General features: G+C 33.9%; 1 long non-coding RNA gene across 1 annotated transcript; it reads right to left on the bottom strand.

Annotated features, from left to right (window-relative positions):
• Nucleotides 1–279: 279 nt before the first annotated feature.
• Nucleotides 280–3,241, bottom strand: LOC135154543 (uncharacterized). The gene is made up of 3 exons (XR_010293923.1): nucleotides 3,155–3,241; nucleotides 1,799–2,082; nucleotides 280–1,429 (listed from the first exon to the last, which is right to left on the bottom strand). It is a non-coding gene; the product is annotated as an uncharacterized LOC135154543 (long non-coding RNA).
• Nucleotides 3,242–17,993: the final 14,752 nt, after the last annotated feature.

Raw genomic sequence — 17,993 nt, 5'->3', positions numbered from 1 at the left:
TATTCTACGAGATGAAATATTTAAATTTTCTCTTCATTGTCAAGTGAAACCAAGATTAGTCCCCCCCCCCCCTGAACATGTGGACATCATTGACTGTCTCATTTGCATGTCACTGATCTGTGCATATAACTGTGTTGTGAAAAATAAGCCAAACTTGAAAATTTCATAACGTTCCTATTTTACAACCGACGCTGATTTTGATGAAATTCTCAGCATTATGCTCGGTTGATTTTTTTTCTATTAATTCAAATCGAATTTTTTCTGGGGAGGCCGCTTGACCTTTAAAATCAAAACTTATATGTACATGTGTAGTAGACAGAGCAGTTTATTTAGTGCATTACTTTTTAAGGTAGATTGAAATTCTTTACATGATACAAATGATATGTTTACGTTTTCAGAAACTCTGAATGAAAATAGATAAACAACGGATTAAATAAAGTTTAATGAAGATTTTAAACTCTACAGCTAAAGCATGGATATCACAAGTAATTTGTCAAATATCTTTCTGAAAGAAATTAAAAGATGATTCTATAAAATAGTAATATCAAACAAATGATAATAGCTTGCAATGTATTTATAGTGCTTACTACAGAAATGTATCTTAGGGCCTATGAAAATAGGTGAAAAAAAGGATATTCAGCAAAAATGATATCTTATAATTTAAATTTGATAAATTAAGAAGATGCAAATGCTAAGGAAAAAATGAATATTTAATTAACAAAGATGTTTTGAAATTGAAATCATGAGACTTAAAACATTGATTGTTGATTAAAACAAAATTGGTATAAAATAGACTTGAATCATAAGAAAGACCAAGTCCATCTCATGCCAAACTTAATTAAGCATGAAAAAAATGTTGCTTATACCTCTCATGTCCCTGCTTATACATTAGCCCATCATATGTGTCATTTATATCGTGGAATTCACGTCCCAAACCTTTTATCAAACAAGAAAAATGTTGTGAACTTGGGTTTTTAAAAAGCAAGATGGTCATTTGATCACTAATGATAAATCGGAATGCATGAATACATCCTATCAACCAAGCACTAGCGTACCTACGGGGGGGGGGGGGGCACTCTGCCCCCCCCCCTGACGAGCCACAACCCATGCAAAGGACGTATACCTGCCCCCCTGACGAGCTTGAACAACTTTTTTTTTTGCTTGTCAATTTTATTTCTGGTACGAAATCCTTTATTTGTGATTGAAGACCTTTTTTTTTTTACTTGTAAAATTTTTCGGCCAAACGGTTTTGCCCTCCCTGTGGAAAATCCTAGGTACGCCACTACAACCAAGCTACCATTTTTTATCACAAGTGTCCACTTTCATGCACAGATAATCCAATGGAATGCTTATACCCGTAGCACACCGTCCTTTTCTATTGACAACAGAATGCAGGCAGGAATTCATCAAAGAGGGGAGCAACGGATACCTGCAATAAGGATCAAAACAAAATGAATATTAGAAAATTTGCTCTTCGGTATTCTTTCTGCAAATATATCTTCATTGATCAAGCAATTAATACCTCCTTTACCTGAATAAGCAAAATGCATTTTTTTTCCCTATTTTTCATTTCTCCTGCAATAGGAAAGTTAGCAGATTATCTATATTTTTTTCTTCAGTGAAATCTTTAAAATTGTCTTATTTCACATATTAAGAAAATTTGACCAACAACAAGATTGAAACTTGATAAAAGACAGTATGTAGTAGGGGCCAATATATTTTTTCTTCATTATCACATACCTCTAGTAGGTGTTGAATACAGAGAATACCACATTAAAAACTGAGTGAGTATACCAACCTATACATTTACAGAAGACCTGTTCTTCCTGCTAAGTACAGGGCTTGTTCCCCATCAGGACTCCTGATGCAGACATGGCCTGGATTGGCCCCAATCGATAGCACCTATGACTCTTGGAAACCTGTAGCAATCATCAAATTGTCGCTGGGTGGTTTGAATTTCTCGTCATCGGAAACTTCATTGACTGTTACTCCTTGCTATTGCCTCAGAAAAATCTTTGATGATTCTGCACACGGATGACTGTGATATAGTTGCTTCGTCTGCTTGCATCTTCTAAAAGGTACCTTTAATTATCGAATGATAAGTGATGTTATGTAATTGGTTTATTGATATGAAAGCCAATTGATACTTTACCATTTACGTTTGCAAACATTGTGCTTCTGTTATGACCTGATGTTTATGATGCACTGGAACTGCTTAAAGAGATTTTTCTTCGATTCATTAAAAAAAAACTCTACTGCAATAACAATCCATGCAAAATGGAGAATATCTCTGTTAAGCTGAAATGACATACCAATATTTCTTTTTGGGTGGTTATAAATCATCCTTCATGATAATTTCCCACTTGAATATGACATATTTGTATTAAAAAATGTTGCTACATTGTAAAAAATGAGAGAAAAATAAAATCCCCACCTATTTCCAACCCAAAGGGTTACATGTTTCATTCCGACAAAAACCTTTCTGTGAAATACCCCCAACACTCCCCCTCCCCTGTAAGGGGTTACTAGTACTCCTGGCTGAAAGCAGAAACAAAAATCATACAATTTGGATGATTAATAATGAATATTAGGTTTTGCATTAATTATTTCTGTGAAACATGTGCATGTTTTCATGAATATGCAAGAAATAGCCTGATGATGTCACATCCACACATTTTCCACACATTAATGTACAAGGGTTCCATGATATTTGCTCTGGCGACAATTACTCAATGGAAAATCTGCATGCTAAGCAAAACATAAAACTTAATTTTCATGACTAGATACTTCCAATCCTTGATCCTTACATTATTCTGAACTCGCAATAACTATCTTAAATATATAATCAGCAGTCAACCCCATTTTTACATTCCTGGAGGAAAAAAAATAATGATTATGATTTCAGATCACTAGAGAACAAGTGGGGATATGAATATTGCATATGAGATACACAGAACTGTTTCCCCCAAGTTATGTAAAACTTTAAAACTGAATCAATTCATAATTCTCCATCCAATATTGATGGTTTTTGCTAATCGAATTGTTCTTTATCAAAATCTCATCATTTTTGGCCTGGAAAATCACTTTCATAGAACATAATTTGACCCCCCCCCCCAATTACCCTCTGCTTTATAATTCGCACATGAAAACTCACCAATGACATAAAACAAAGTCCTGTCAAAACCTGTAACATGACAGGCAATGTGTGGTTCTCTCTGTTGGTACCCCCACTCTGAGAGGTTCATCCTCGTAGTATTCAAATGGATTCTTCCTGTCTCTTAATCCATGCTGTGGTCTTTCTATGTGTTGCTGAATCTGCATGGAAGTTAAAAGATTGTGTTTAAGAGTCACCATGAATGGGCAATTTACTCTTTGAATTTCATTTAATTCAAAAGTGTTTAAAATGAGGAACAGAATGTGAAAGATTATACAGAAATCCTTAAAAAAAGATAGGATAAAAATTCTAATTGACATGAGTAGCTTTTCTATTTACCTACTTGTAAAAGTGAAGAAAAAAAACCTGCCAATTGTTGCTGATCATCATCATTGATCAAACCACGCACGTCATAGAGATGCTTCTATGAAAACTGATTTACTGAATCACTTTCAATTGGCTTTAATAATGAAGGCAAGGCACTAATTTTATGGAACTTTGTTTACACAAATAGAGGTTATTGCTTGCGAGTGACTTTCGAATAAAACATATTTTCATGAATCTTCATCAAAGTCTCATTAAACCTTTTTTTCTACCCCCCCCCCCCCGGCATTCATCAGACTGACAATGCTTTCTTTCTCTCTTTTAAATAAATATTCAACAAAATGTCAGGATTAATTGGAGATCAACAAGCCTAGTGACCACTAGACAAATATATATGTTAATAACACACAAGCAAGGTCCCCCCCCCCTCTTCTTTTTTGTCAATTACTATGACAAGAATGAAAAAGTAACATACATGTCACATGATACATTTACAATTACATGATGAATTCAAATCCCAGAAATAATATTTTATTAAAAAAGGCCATTTTAATGACATTTAATTTTTTTTAAATATGAATTGATAAGGCATACCTCACTCTCTTGCAAGACGGCACAGCAGTTCAAAATTGTGAGCCATGTTTGCTTTGTCTTGATTGAGCACAATCTGCCGAGTATGTATGGTCTGTTGCTGATATGGAAGAAAAAAAATAAGGAAAAAAATATTTATTCATCAATCATACTGCAATGTCAAGGTATATCAAAGAAAAAAATAATAAAGCAGCTACAAATGTAGATTGATAAAATCCGCTGTTTCAGAGGAGTCGTTCAACATTTTCTGATTTTTTTTTGGTGGGACGGGATGCTGCGGAGCCACATGAAATCTCAGGGGAGCATATCCCTGACAGAAATAAACCTATTTATCGGTCTACTACAAATGTAGAGGACTGAAGATCAAATGCACTTGTCTGTGGTCTCATGTGAATATAACATTGGGACTCCTTGTGAAAAAAAAATACTTGAAACAAAGAGGGTGGGGTAGAGTTTATAATAACCCCCAAAAGAGAGAATTTTCAAAGTTAGACCTCAGTTAGATCTACTCAAATAATCAATTAGGCCTAGGATTTCCATTATTTTTTAATGTTTTGACGACACCGTAAATCTATAAGTGATCGCAAATGCAATGCCGAAGGTCAGTAAAACTTAGTTTTAGTAAAAGTAAAATCAGCTCATTTATAGCTGTTGGAGTAAACAGCGGTGAGTGGAACCCAATCTTTATTGAATATTTTTTCAAAAAATAATTTAATCAGGGCTTAGCCTTAAGTTAGAGTTGACCCTTATTAAAATATTTTTTTTTACTCCAACGATGTTGTAGGACTAACTCTAACATGGCTACCAGGTAAGCTTCATAGCTTGACCATCTATCCAAGCCAAGACAAAGCCAGCCCAGAGTAGAATGTCTAAGTTAGACCGGCTCTGTATTGTAGTGTTAAAAAAACTTATTTGTATTGCTGCTCTCCTGGACTTGCCTTGGCCTTGCTTCAGTCTCAGACAAAATTAGATGCACAGTAGCTGTGTTGGCAGGGCCAGGAGGAGTGGCAGGCCAGGAGGAGTGGCAGGGGTATCGTAGACAACAAAAATTCCATGAAAATCACACGAAATCGAAAATCACTGCCTGACATAACTAGCAAATAGTATCGACCTTTCAATCACGCCTACCTGGCCTGTGTAGTGTACGCTAATTGCGTCTCGCACTGCAATGCTCATAGATATGAACGCACACAAAAGTACATGGCTGGGACTGAGCAGCTTAGAGACGCGACGATAACAATGATTCAGATACCATTTCAAGTTTTCGAGTATACCTTTTGGAAAGTTAAAGCTATCAATAATAGTTACAGATGGAACTAAAGGCTCCGTCATGATTTAAGCTCCAAAAATTATGTAATTTACTTACAATCTCGGTCGAAGTCGTGAAATATGAAGCTTTAGATAAGCCGATCACACCGAATCTCGTCTCTGCCCAAAACACTTTTTTCTTGCAGCAAACTTTTCCGCAATCGAAATGCTGCTCTCTGATTGGTTAAAACAGTGGACTAACTTTAACCCACCGATTTAGTCCACCCCAAAGAGCTGACTAAATCGTGACGTCAAATGACGCGTTTTATACCCCGGTATAACTTTAGTCGACCTTTGTGAATCGCAAAAGTTAGCCCCTAGGTGCTAACTTTAGTCCATGGATTAAAATGACGTCAAATGACGCGTTTTATACCCCGGGTATAACTTTAGTCGACCTTTGTGAATTCGGGCCTATACATTTGATTGAATTGAAAAGCGTCAATTTGTCTTTCTTCATAAATTTAAACTTTTTATTAAAAAAAAAAATAAATTGCATTGAAATTTCGATTTCTTTGTAATATTACAAATAATAGAAAAATCATTTTTGTCCCTGACTGTGTCAATAATAAAAAAAAATGTGTTCAATCTTATGGTTTTTTTTTAGAGGAATCGACAATATTTTGAATCGATGACGGATCGATAAAACAAAACAAAAAAACAAGTGCACACCTAATTACCAATAATGCATATAGCATTTCCATTTATTTAAAAGCAAGATAAAAGAGCATTGTGGATTACATGCCTTGCTCACGGGCATAGGTGCCGCGGCCGGGGATCGAATCCCGGACTTTCCATGTATAGCCAGGCGCCTTAAGGCGACCGCACACCTTACGACTGGTCTGCGACCCGATTTCAGAATAAAATGTAATAGAATTTGATGCTAATATTGAGACTTGGAATATCTTACTGTGTAATGTTCGAAATCATCGTACGAATACCTACGATCAAATTTGTGACTATGCTATCATCCTTCTTAGAATAAAAGCGAATTTAATATCTAGTCGTAATGACGTCATAGCAGTCTTACGATTGGCTACGATTTGAACCTAATTTGGACTTTACTCCAAAATAAGGGCTTGCAATCTTTCAAAATTGTTATAATATTGTTATTTCAATTAATTTCAACCTCAAATAAAATGATATGTTCCATTCACATCTTTAGAAAATGAGCAAAATGCGATTTGTTCCTAAATCGGGTCGCAGACCAGTCGTAAGGTGTGCGGTCGCCTTAAGACCACTCGGCCACGGCACCTCAAAATAAAGTTTGTGATCGGTTAATACTTTAGGAATTTTCTTACAATGACGTGTATCATATAAGGGATCAAAATGGTCATTTTCGAAAAAAAAATACTGAGAGAGAAGACAACGGGCACCGCCCCCCCCCCTCCCGCGGGGAAAAAATTATCAAAGCTTCTCCAGTGATTTTATATTTGCGTTGGAAATATCATCTGACATGCCTGTGGCGGATCCGGTGGGGGGAGGGGGTACATCCAGTTCGTACCCCCCCCCCCCTTTTGAGAGCCATATTCAATATTTTCAATGCAACTTTGCCGGTATACACAAGTGTAATCCCCCCCTCTTAGAGTCATATGAAATATTTGTGATCCTGGACTGATTTTTATTTTTTTGCTTGTCAAATTTTCCTAGAAAAAATGTGCCCCCCATGAATCCGCCAGCAGACACAACAGTTCATACCACAGCTTTCTATGAGAACAATATTTGTATTCGTCATATAAAATATCAAAACAAATAGAATTCACTAATATTTGGGAATACTGCTCGCACATGACTTCTTTAATAAAACACTTGAAACAAAGCTTAACCCTTTTTTTATGGAGTTTCACCAAACCTTTGCCAGTATTTTCTACCTTTATCAAAGTAAAACATACTAACGCTTGGGTGAACGTCCACTGTAAATGTTTCGCCAACAGAATGCAATGAATAATCATCTATTAATTAATTTATTTTGAAGATTCTTTATTGTAAATTCTATGTCATTCTTAACATTGACCTGCAACAGAATATTTTAACATTTGATAATTGATGATTTTGATGCAGAATTAATGTTCTTCCTGTGATAAAATTTGATTTATCGATTACAAGTCTAAAATATAATTACCGAACTACGATTAAAACAAAAACATATATCTATATTTCATTTTTAATTCAGTGTTAAAAATTTTCAATTGTTTGTTTATGTTCATGTAAATGAACTAAAAAGTGACAAATTACTTTAAAAATGTATTATGTATGAGTAGTATTTTTAGATTTTATGACTTTGGAGGAATTCTTTTTCAAAATGTAGGTGAATTTATGTAAACTGTTTTTTAATTATTTTATATTAAATATTTATACATGAATATTTATTGGAGAATTGAAATCTTACGAAAATAATCAATAAATTTTGCCACGGGCCGAGGAATTATCCTCGTCCGTATGAGGAAAAAAATTATTTCAAGATGTCACTGCAAATGATTTGTTTCTTATTTCAATATATAAATAGTTGGAAGCCCGATAAGATGCTACCGAAGCAGAGCTGAAGTTCCCATTAAAAAGTAAACAAAACAAAAACAAGGCAAAGAAAAAATATCGTTATTTTCAAAAGAGGTTAGATCCATTTCAGTTTGTTGGCAAATAGGGCTAGATCCACAAAAGTATTTTTTGAAAAAAGTCGTATATAAGATATGAAGGACAAGATATCACGCTTGGTGGAACGTCCGCTATAAATGATTCGCCAATGGAATGCTAAAAAAGAAAAAAAAATAATACAAATAATAATAATAATGAAAATAATAATAAAAAATAATTATAATAACAATAATAATAATAACAATAATAATAAGATATTTATAACGAGCTTTTCCCACATGGCAGAAAATTGCGCGCAATTTCAGTTTAACTTATTTATACAAAAAAACATAGAACAGAATGACATATTAAATAATGTTCTATTTCTGGTCTGTTTTCTTTTAGTTGGATATGTTGATTTAAGTGGGTCTTCAGAGGATCTAGTTCTTCTACCTGGGATGTAAATTTCTAAACAATCAGACAAGTATTTTGGGGGGTAGTTTATATAGTGATTTGTATACAAAACGAACCAATTTCAAAATAATGCAATGTCTAATAGGGAGCCAGTGTAATTTATAGAACAAGGGTTTAGCAGGACTGATGTGTCACGGCGGGATATAAAAGACGAGTATCTATATCAGAAAAGAAAGGGAGCGTATGGCACGGTCAGCAGATGAGAGCTAATCATCTGTTGATTTATCTATTTTTGGGATTTTTTATTGTAACTTTAATGTTAGTTTCATACAAAATTCTACAACAGAAATTTTAATACATGTATTTGTTAATTTATTGTTTTTATGTAGAATTAACTTTTTTTTACAACCCCACCAAAAAATATAAATTCTACCTTTTATATAATATAATCTATCGATTACAACTCTAAACAATAAATACTGAACTACGATTAAAACAAAATTGCTCTCCATTTCATTTAAAATTCAGAGTTGAAAATTGTTTAAAGTTTGTGTATGTTCATTTTGACGAATTAAAAAGGTTACGATTTCTTAAATGTAATATGTATGAGTAATCATTTTAGATTGCATAACTTTGAGGAATAAATCTTTTAACATTTAGGTATATTTATACAAACTATCTCTTATTGTATTAAATATATATATATATAATGGCGATAACTGTATTTAAGTATGTCAAATATTTAAATAATACTAGGATTTTTGAAACGGATCGCGAAGATACGCTGATTCGTAAATTAAGTAAGGGTTTCAATTTGCAAGTGGAACTCTCTTCCTCAGAATTAGAAAACCCATATATCAGTGGCCACCTTCAAGTGTAACCTGGTGGGTGTTTCCTAAAGCTGTTCGTAAGTTAAAGTATACATCCAAAGAATCAAAAGTATTTTATAATGACTTTATGTGGTCATCATTGTAAAGGGGAAGTATTACTAATCAGATATATAACTTCACTTTTCAAAATAGTGATCAGAGATTGCAGAAATCAGCTCTCAAAAATGATTTATTTTCATGCCATATTTCTGCCTTCCACCGGTCCTCTTGCGAGCTCCAGCTGAGTGACGTCACACAATGAGCAGTGAGCAGCTGAGCTGACAGCAGCCCATTGGAGACGATCTTTCCAATCAGCGTTTTTTGCTCTTAGAATTGTTTATTCCTCTTAAGATTGGTCTTGTTATATAGATAAAAGTTTGAATTTACTGAACAGTGAAAAAAAGTGCACATTTAACGTATTTTGGTGACCGATATTTAGCTTAGAATTTTTTTTTTTTTCAAGAAATATAGGTGAATAAACAAAGCATATTTTCACGTAGAAATCACACTTGCGTCACATTAATGTTATAGTCAATATAAAGCATAGACATTCTTCTTTATGACTGAACAAAAATTATGAAATTTCATTAAGTAGCAAAGTCAGGAATCACAAAAAAAAACACGGCAATATCCATCGCGAAATGACTGAAATTGCAGTTGAATTGCCGAAGCATTATTAGGAAACAGCGGCGAGCGGACTTTCTTTCATATATCTTAAAAATGCCTTCCTGTTAGGGCGATGGTCTGTGGCCAAATGCGTTGGCCATTGTTTTGTCATGTGCGAGGACCCTGGTTCGAAACTCTGATTTTTTTTTTCTGGGTATTTTTTTTTTATTCCTTCCCCGTCCCTACCCATCTTTTTTTTCTCTTTTTATTTTCTTGTGAAATTCTATTCAGACCTGTATTTATCAAATCTTGCTTCTTAATTGCTGCTTTTGATTTTCAAGTTCTTGATTAGATTATTTCTACTCTTATTTGGGATGGGAGGGGTAGAGTTAAAAGTCAAGTCCACATCAACTAAAAATTATTTGAATAGAGTGATTTCTCTTGTTGTTTTTACTCAAAACAGTCATATACACAAAACAATGATATGCAAATCAGAGTTGTCACTCACATCACATTCGTTTCTATTTTTTGTGGCATTTTGTTTTTTATTCTTTGCAGATTTGACGATAGGAAACTCTTCATCTGATCACAATAGGTTATATTTACGGAACTGTTAAAATAGTAATTATATAAATTTGAATCAAAGTTTTTATGAAATTTCCTGCAATATCTTGTTATTTTTCTTTAAATTCAAATGAATTTTTGATTGCGTGGACTTCTCCTTTACTCTTAATGTAGGGAATGCATAGCAAAATTTATCCAGAAACAAAATTGTCTTAGAATATGCAAATCAGTAATTGGACACATGTTCACTTTTCTTTCATCCAGGCCACTTCCTCACATCCACCAGGCTTTCAGTCTGATGATGAACCATCACACAACATTCACAGTGCTTCACAATAAATATTTCACTTCTGTTCATACATGCGATAAATATTGTGGAAAACAAATAAAAGGCGTACCCATATTCAAATACCGTTTAAAAGGACAAATATATTATACCTTTCGAGAAAAATCAGCACGTTAAATATCTGATAACAAAACATAATTATGGGGCACTGCAAGAAACTTATGTTCAATTGCAAATCAAGCGTAAGTCTTAAATTCAAATTCAAGCGTAATAAGGTCGAGTTGCAATCGCAATTCAACTACATGTTTAATCAAAGGACTTTCCCTTGATTTGGGACGTGTGATTGAGTATAACATTTCTCGCAAAATGCCCTAGTAACATTAAAATTGTTCTTTCGTTTTAAATTGTGTGTTATTATTTTTGACAAGCTGTATTCCTGTCCGAGTAAAATTTCTTAGTTCTCTCCAAAACTGTGCTCAAAAATTGTTTCCAAGATTGATAAAGAAATTTTTTCTTTTGTATCATTATCATTCCACAACTTGCAAACCGTAGGTCCTGGAAAGAGTGAAGAAAAAAATGGCTATATCCAAATCATAGTAAAAGGACATGATGGAATCTCCCAGATTGAGGTAGCAAGCAGAGACCAGAAGTCACCAGAGTTAGCAATTGTGCAGATCTGTGTGTAGAAGAGAGAAAAAAAGAAATAGTTTAAATAATCAAATCAAAGTATGAATTTAATTATCGTGATGATTGATGACGTGCGGTGGCATGTAATTCCCGGTCAACAACAAATGATAGTAGGTTTAGACACCTGAAAAGTTCCACTCAGAACACTGGTGCTCTACCTCAAGTGATGTTTGTGTAGGCCCCACTCCACTTCACTACCGCTACACTACCGTACATGTACGCCACACCTACCCGGGTAAGTGTGTAGCGTAGTGTAGGCTGTAGCAGTACTCCAGTAGTGAAGTGGAGACTACACGAACATCACTTGAGGTACGGTGCTCTCTGAGTCTCTGTGTCATTACAAAGATTGCATTTATCTTCATTGTTGAAGGCATTACGCATACATATATGCAGCAACACTCTAATCAGAAAGAAACACCAGACTCTAATTTTGGCCCACCCAAGGGTTCATTACATGCCGCCGCGCACAGAAAATTCAAGCAATAGAAGTCGTGGACCCAAGAAGTGAGATCCCAGCACGCGCGACCCACTAGTTAGAAATCCACTGCCAAACGCGGTTCGTGGTTAGTATACTAATACTAACCTCGCAATACGTACTAGTAGTATACTAATACTAACCTCGCAATACGTGTGAGTGATTTTGGCCAGGAATCAGGGTAATCACTGCTGAAAATTTGTCTGGCTTCATGACATCGGCATCATGGTGATATAATTCTGTGTATAATAAAAACTTAAACATTCCTCTGAAACAGCAGATTTTCAGCCATGGTCCATACCACTCAGCTCAGTGCTCCTAAATAATTTAATTGCCTGCCTGAGTCCTGACCAGTTTTAGAAATCTGAAGAAAAAATCTGCTGGAATTGTGCCACTCACACGTATTAAGTATACTAACCCCGCACCACGAACCGCGTTTGGCAGTGGATTTCTAACTAGTGGGTCGCGCGTGCTTAGCCTGGAGGCGTCTGGGATCTCACTTCTTGGGTCCACAACACACGACTTCTATGGCTTGATTTTTCTGTGCGTGGCGGCATGTAATGAACCCTTGCCTTGGGTGGAATTGTACAAAAACATTATTTCTAAAATAAAAACTTTTTAATTTTAATAGTAGTTATGCCAAAATGCATGATTCTAAACTTACATCAGATCTGTATCTGTCATCTGACCTGAATGCATCGTCAGAACAAGTACAGTTTCCAAACATGCTTACCTTGACTTTTGACTGGATCAAACAGCGTAGCCTGCAACATGCATCGGGAGCAAGTGAATGGGACCGTGCAGCTTGGAGTTTTTCAATAGTTAGTAGAGCAACACAACGAAGACTGTCGAGTGGACAAAATCGATCTTTCCAGTTCACAATTCAATAAAAAACGGGCAAAATAACACAGTTCTGGTTCCCTTATAGTCTGAAGTTGTCGAAAACAGAATTCGGATGTCACATTACATGAAGAAAACGGTAAATTCGGAAGATATTGAAGAGGTCAGTAAGGTGATTCAGTGTATTATGCACAGAGGGATGATGAGCTCGATTATTGTGTGACGTCATTATTCTCGACTGTTTTCACTGCGTGAACTGTCGGTCTGGGGGGCGGCTGGGGGGCTTAGAATGGTCTCTAATAATTTCATTTCTTGCATTTCCACGACATCGATAAGACTTTTTAGTGACATATTTGTGTATAAAAAGACAAGACCTTTCCATTCATATATAATTTGTCTATAATCATCACTTTCGTGAATTTTCTTTGTGTGTATACTTTAAGTGCGAAATTAAGGTGATCCTTTCTTTTGGTAAATGGTATACACCATTGGCGATGGTTTAGCGCGTAAGAAAGGTTCACCAGTCGTTCTTAAGGTCGCTCTTACCTTACGAACAGCTTTATGAAACGGCCCTCTGAAAACATTCCTGGTAGTCAGGTCCAGATTTGAGAAAAGTAGACTGCCTTAGGCAAATCGTGTTAATGCTGAATTGAGAAGTGTTGCAATTTCTGCAATCGACTTCGTCTTTCCTTGGCCCTTCTTACCCCATGGCAAATTGAAAGCTCTTTTATTCTTATTTTTATATTCTCCCATCATAAAGTAATCGATTCAAAACCGGGTTGGAGTGTCCTCCACAAATTTCAGCATTTTGCTTGTCTGGTTTTACCATTGATTCTTATCTACACTTAACTGAGGTGGACTTGACCTCTAAACATAACTTTAAATGTATTAAGACAGTTGGCACTGCAAATTTGTATGGGGAGATTACTCATATTATATGGGAATGGTGCATGACGTCACAAATCAAAAGCTTCAGAAATTCATTATAACTCTCTTTCTTGGAAAGATTTCTTCACAAAAAATTCACCAATATTTTTTCTATTTTTCCCCCTCTTATTAAAGAGAAATGCCAGTAGTTGCAGTAAACACTGATTTCATGAGAAAGTCTGTAAAACCAGGCGTAATTGTCAGTATATCATCGAGGATCTAGATCTGGTACAGTTACATAAACTGAACTTTGTGAAATCTTGAAATCTACGCTGAAAAATGTTCACACTGAAGATCACCAACACAGATAGGCACACATGGGACAGTGAATTATTATTGCTGGAATAAAGACCCGACGGAAGTGACTGAATCCGCGTTTATTTTGCTTATTTCTCAGCAATTACACAATTTCTTTCAGAATCCTTTGGCACATATTTTTTATTCATACAAACAGACACTTGGGTGGTCATTATATTAGATTCTGTAAAAAGTCATTTTGAGATCGTTACCAGAACTGGAATTTATCTTTAAAGCGAACTTCACGACACCTGTTCGAACGTCCACAATAATTAAGTCGCCAAGAGGATGGAATAGATAATATCTATTAGTATATTTACTTTCAATATTATTTTTTATTGTACTTTCATATCAGTCTTACCATGGAACTTCAATTGATATTTAATAATATTTGTAAATGTATGATTCTGATGTGGAATAAAATGGGGGGGGGGGGGGAAATGCTTGCTTCTAAAATCTTATTAATCGATTACGGGTCTACAAAACACAGAACTACGATTAACTTCAAAACATGTTTCAAGAGTTCGTCTCAAATTCAGTGTTGAAAGGTTTAAAATGTCGATGGAGACTCACCATTGACAAACATGAAGATTAAAAAACGTAATTTTTGTTAATAAATTTATATGTATGAGTAATATATCAGATTTTATGACTTTAAAGGAATAATCTTTTAAGGAATAGCTTAATTTATTTTAACTATTTTTTAAATATATTAAATAAGTTATATATACATGTTATTGTGCCAATAAATTAGTTTTAAGATACTAATTTTAGTAACAATTTTGTAACGGGCCAGTTATGAACCAGGCCTGTAGAAATAGCAAGGTTGCTCTTATTTCTAGTTTCCTAGCCGACTGCTTTTGCAATGAAATATTAATTTTGTCTATGATAAAACAAATGTAATTTTCTTGGTATTCAATTTTTTGCATTTCTACCCAGTAGTACTTGAATATTACCACAAAGCAAATTGAAGTTCTTCGTTCGTTTCGACACCAGGTTGAAAAATGTGAAAATTGCTGATATATAACGATGAATTTTAAGCATATTAATACAGTTTGCTCATATTATATGGGATGGTGCATGACGTCACAAATTAAAAGCTTTAGAAATTCATTACAACTCTCTTTCTTGGAAAGATTTCTTCACAAAACCTTCACCAATATTTTTCTATTTTCCCCCTCTTATTAAAGCGAACTTCACGACACCTGTTCAAACGTCCACAATAATTAAGTCGCCAAGCAGATAATCTACCAGATTGAAGAGCGCCAACTTAACTCCAACACCAACCAACCAAATAGATAATTTATTAGTCTACATACTTTGTATATTTTTTTATTGCACTTTCATGTCAGTCTTACCATGGAACTTCAATTGATATTCAATAATATTTGTAAATTTATTTTCCTAGAAAAAATGTGCCCCCCTCTGGAAAAACACGAATTCGTCATCAGACACAACAGTTCATGACGGAACTTTCTATAAGAACAATATTTGTATTCGTCATAAATAATATCAAAACAAATAGAATTCACTAATATTCGGGAATGCTGCTCGCACATGACTTCTTTAATAAAAAACTTAAAACAAAGCTTAACCATCTTTTTTATGGAGTTTCACCAGACCTTCGCCAGTATTTTTCTACCTTTATTAAAGCAAAGCTTCATGACGCTTGGATGAACGTCCACTGTAAATGTTTCGCCAACAGAATGCAATGAATAATCATCTATTAATTCATTTATTCTTAAGATTCTTTATTGTAAATTTTATGTCAGTCTTAACATTGACCTACAACAGATATTTTAACATTTGTTAATTGATGATTTTGATGCAGAATATTAATGTTCTTCCTCTTATTGAATTTGATCTATCGATTACAAGTCTAAAATATAATAGCGAACTACGATAAAAAGAAAAATCGGTATTATAGTTCATTTTAAATTCAGTGTAAAAAAAAAATCGAAAAAATTGTTCATGTTCATATAAATAATTTGATTTTTTTTTAAAAATGTATTAAACATGATTAATATTTTTAAATTCTCTGAATTTAAATGTATGATATTTTGGAATGTGGGTACATTTTAATAAACGTTTTTTTATTATAATATATTATATATATATCCTTTTCAGATATCTTAAAAACGAAATACGTCAAAATTTATTCAACCAACTTTGTCGCGGACTGAGGAATTATGCTGGTCCGTTTTAGAAAAAAACCTAGATCAATATACTGTTACATATGATTTACTTACAATATAAAAATACAAGGAAGCCCCGATAAGATAATATCAAAACAAAGTTGAAATTCCCATTAAAAAGTAAACAAAACAAAAAAGACAAAGAAAAAATATCGTTATTTTCAAAAGAGGTTAGATTCATTTCAGTTTGTTGGCCAATAGGGCTAGATCCACAAAAGTATTTTTTGAAAAAAGTTGTATATAAGATATGAAGGACAAGATATCACGCTTGGTGGAACATCCACTATAAATGATTCGCCAATGGAATGCTAAAAATAGAAAAAAAATAATAATACAAATAATAATAATAATGAAAATAATAATAAAAAATAATGATAATAACAATAATAATAATAACAATAATAATAAGATATTTATATCGAGCTTTTCCCACATGGCAGAAAATTGCGCGCAATTTCAGTTTAACTTATTTATAAAAAAAACCATAGAACAGAATGACATATTAAATAATGTTATGTTTCTGGTCTGTTTTCTTTCAGTTGGATATGTTGATTTAAGTGGGTCTTCAGAGGATCTAGTTCTTCTACCTGGGATGTAAATTTCTAAACAATCAGACAAGTAATTTGGGGGATAGTTTATGTAGTGATTTGTATTCAAAACGAAGCAATTTCAAAATAATCCAATGTCTAATAGAGAGCCAGTGCAATTTATAGAACAGTGGTTCAGGAAGTGTGTCACGGCGGATTATAAATGACGAGAAGCCCAATTGTGTAGGTGCTGGGGACGATCAATGAGAGGTAGTATAGAAAGCGTTACAGAAATCAATATTAGAAAAGAAAGGGAGCGTATGGCATGGTTAGCAGTTGACAGCTAATCAGCTGTTGATTTATCTATTTTTGGGATTTTTTATTGTAACTTTAATGTTAGTTTTTTACAAAAATTCTACAACAGAAATTTTAATATTTGTTAATTTATTGTTTTTATGTAGAATTAACAACCCCACCAAAAAATATAGATTCTACCTATTATATAATATGATCTATCGATTACAACTCTAAAAAATAAATACTGAAATACGATTAAAACAAAATGGCTCTCCATTTCATTTAAAATTCAGAGTTGAAAATTGTTTAAAGTTTGTGTATGTTCATTTTGACAAATTAAAAAGGTTACGATTTTTTAAATGTAATATGTATGAGTAATAATTTTAGATTGCATGATTTTGAGGAATAAATCTTTTAACATTTAGGTATATTTATACAAACTATCTCTTATTGTATTAAATACATATATATATATAATGGCGATAGCTGTAATTAAGTATGTCAAATATTTAAGTAATACTATAGTTTTTTAAACGGATCGCGAAGATACGCTGATCCGTTAAAGAAGTAAGGTTTTATTTCCTGCAAGCGGAACTCTCTTCCTCAGAATTAGAAAACCCATATATCAGTGGCCACCTTCAATGGTAACCTGGTGGGTGTTTCCTAAAGCTGTTCGTAAGTTAAGAGCGACTTTAAGAATGACTGGTGATTCTTTCTTTTGGTAAATGGTATACACCATTGGCGATGGTTTAGCGCGTATGAAAGGTTCACCAGTCGTTAGACAAATCGTGTTAATGCTGAATTGAGAAGTGTTGCAATCTTTGCAATCGACTTCGTCTTTCCTTGGCCCTTCTTACCCCATGGCAAATTGAAAGCTCTTTTATTCTTCTTTTTATATTCTCCCATCATAAAGTAATCGATTCAAAACCGGGTTGGAGTGTCCTCCACAAATTTCAGCATTTTGCTTTGTCTGGTTTTTCCATTGATTCTTATCTACACTTAACTGAGGTGGACTTGACCTTTAAACATAACTTTAAATGTATTAAGACAGTTAGCACTGCAAA

The sequence above is a fragment of the Lytechinus pictus genome, chromosome 6, assembly GCF_037042905.1.
Source record: "Lytechinus pictus isolate F3 Inbred chromosome 6, Lp3.0, whole genome shotgun sequence".
Taxonomy (NCBI): domain Eukaryota; kingdom Metazoa; phylum Echinodermata; class Echinoidea; order Temnopleuroida; family Toxopneustidae; genus Lytechinus; species Lytechinus pictus.
This window is presented reverse-complemented; position numbering and strand designations above follow the sequence as displayed.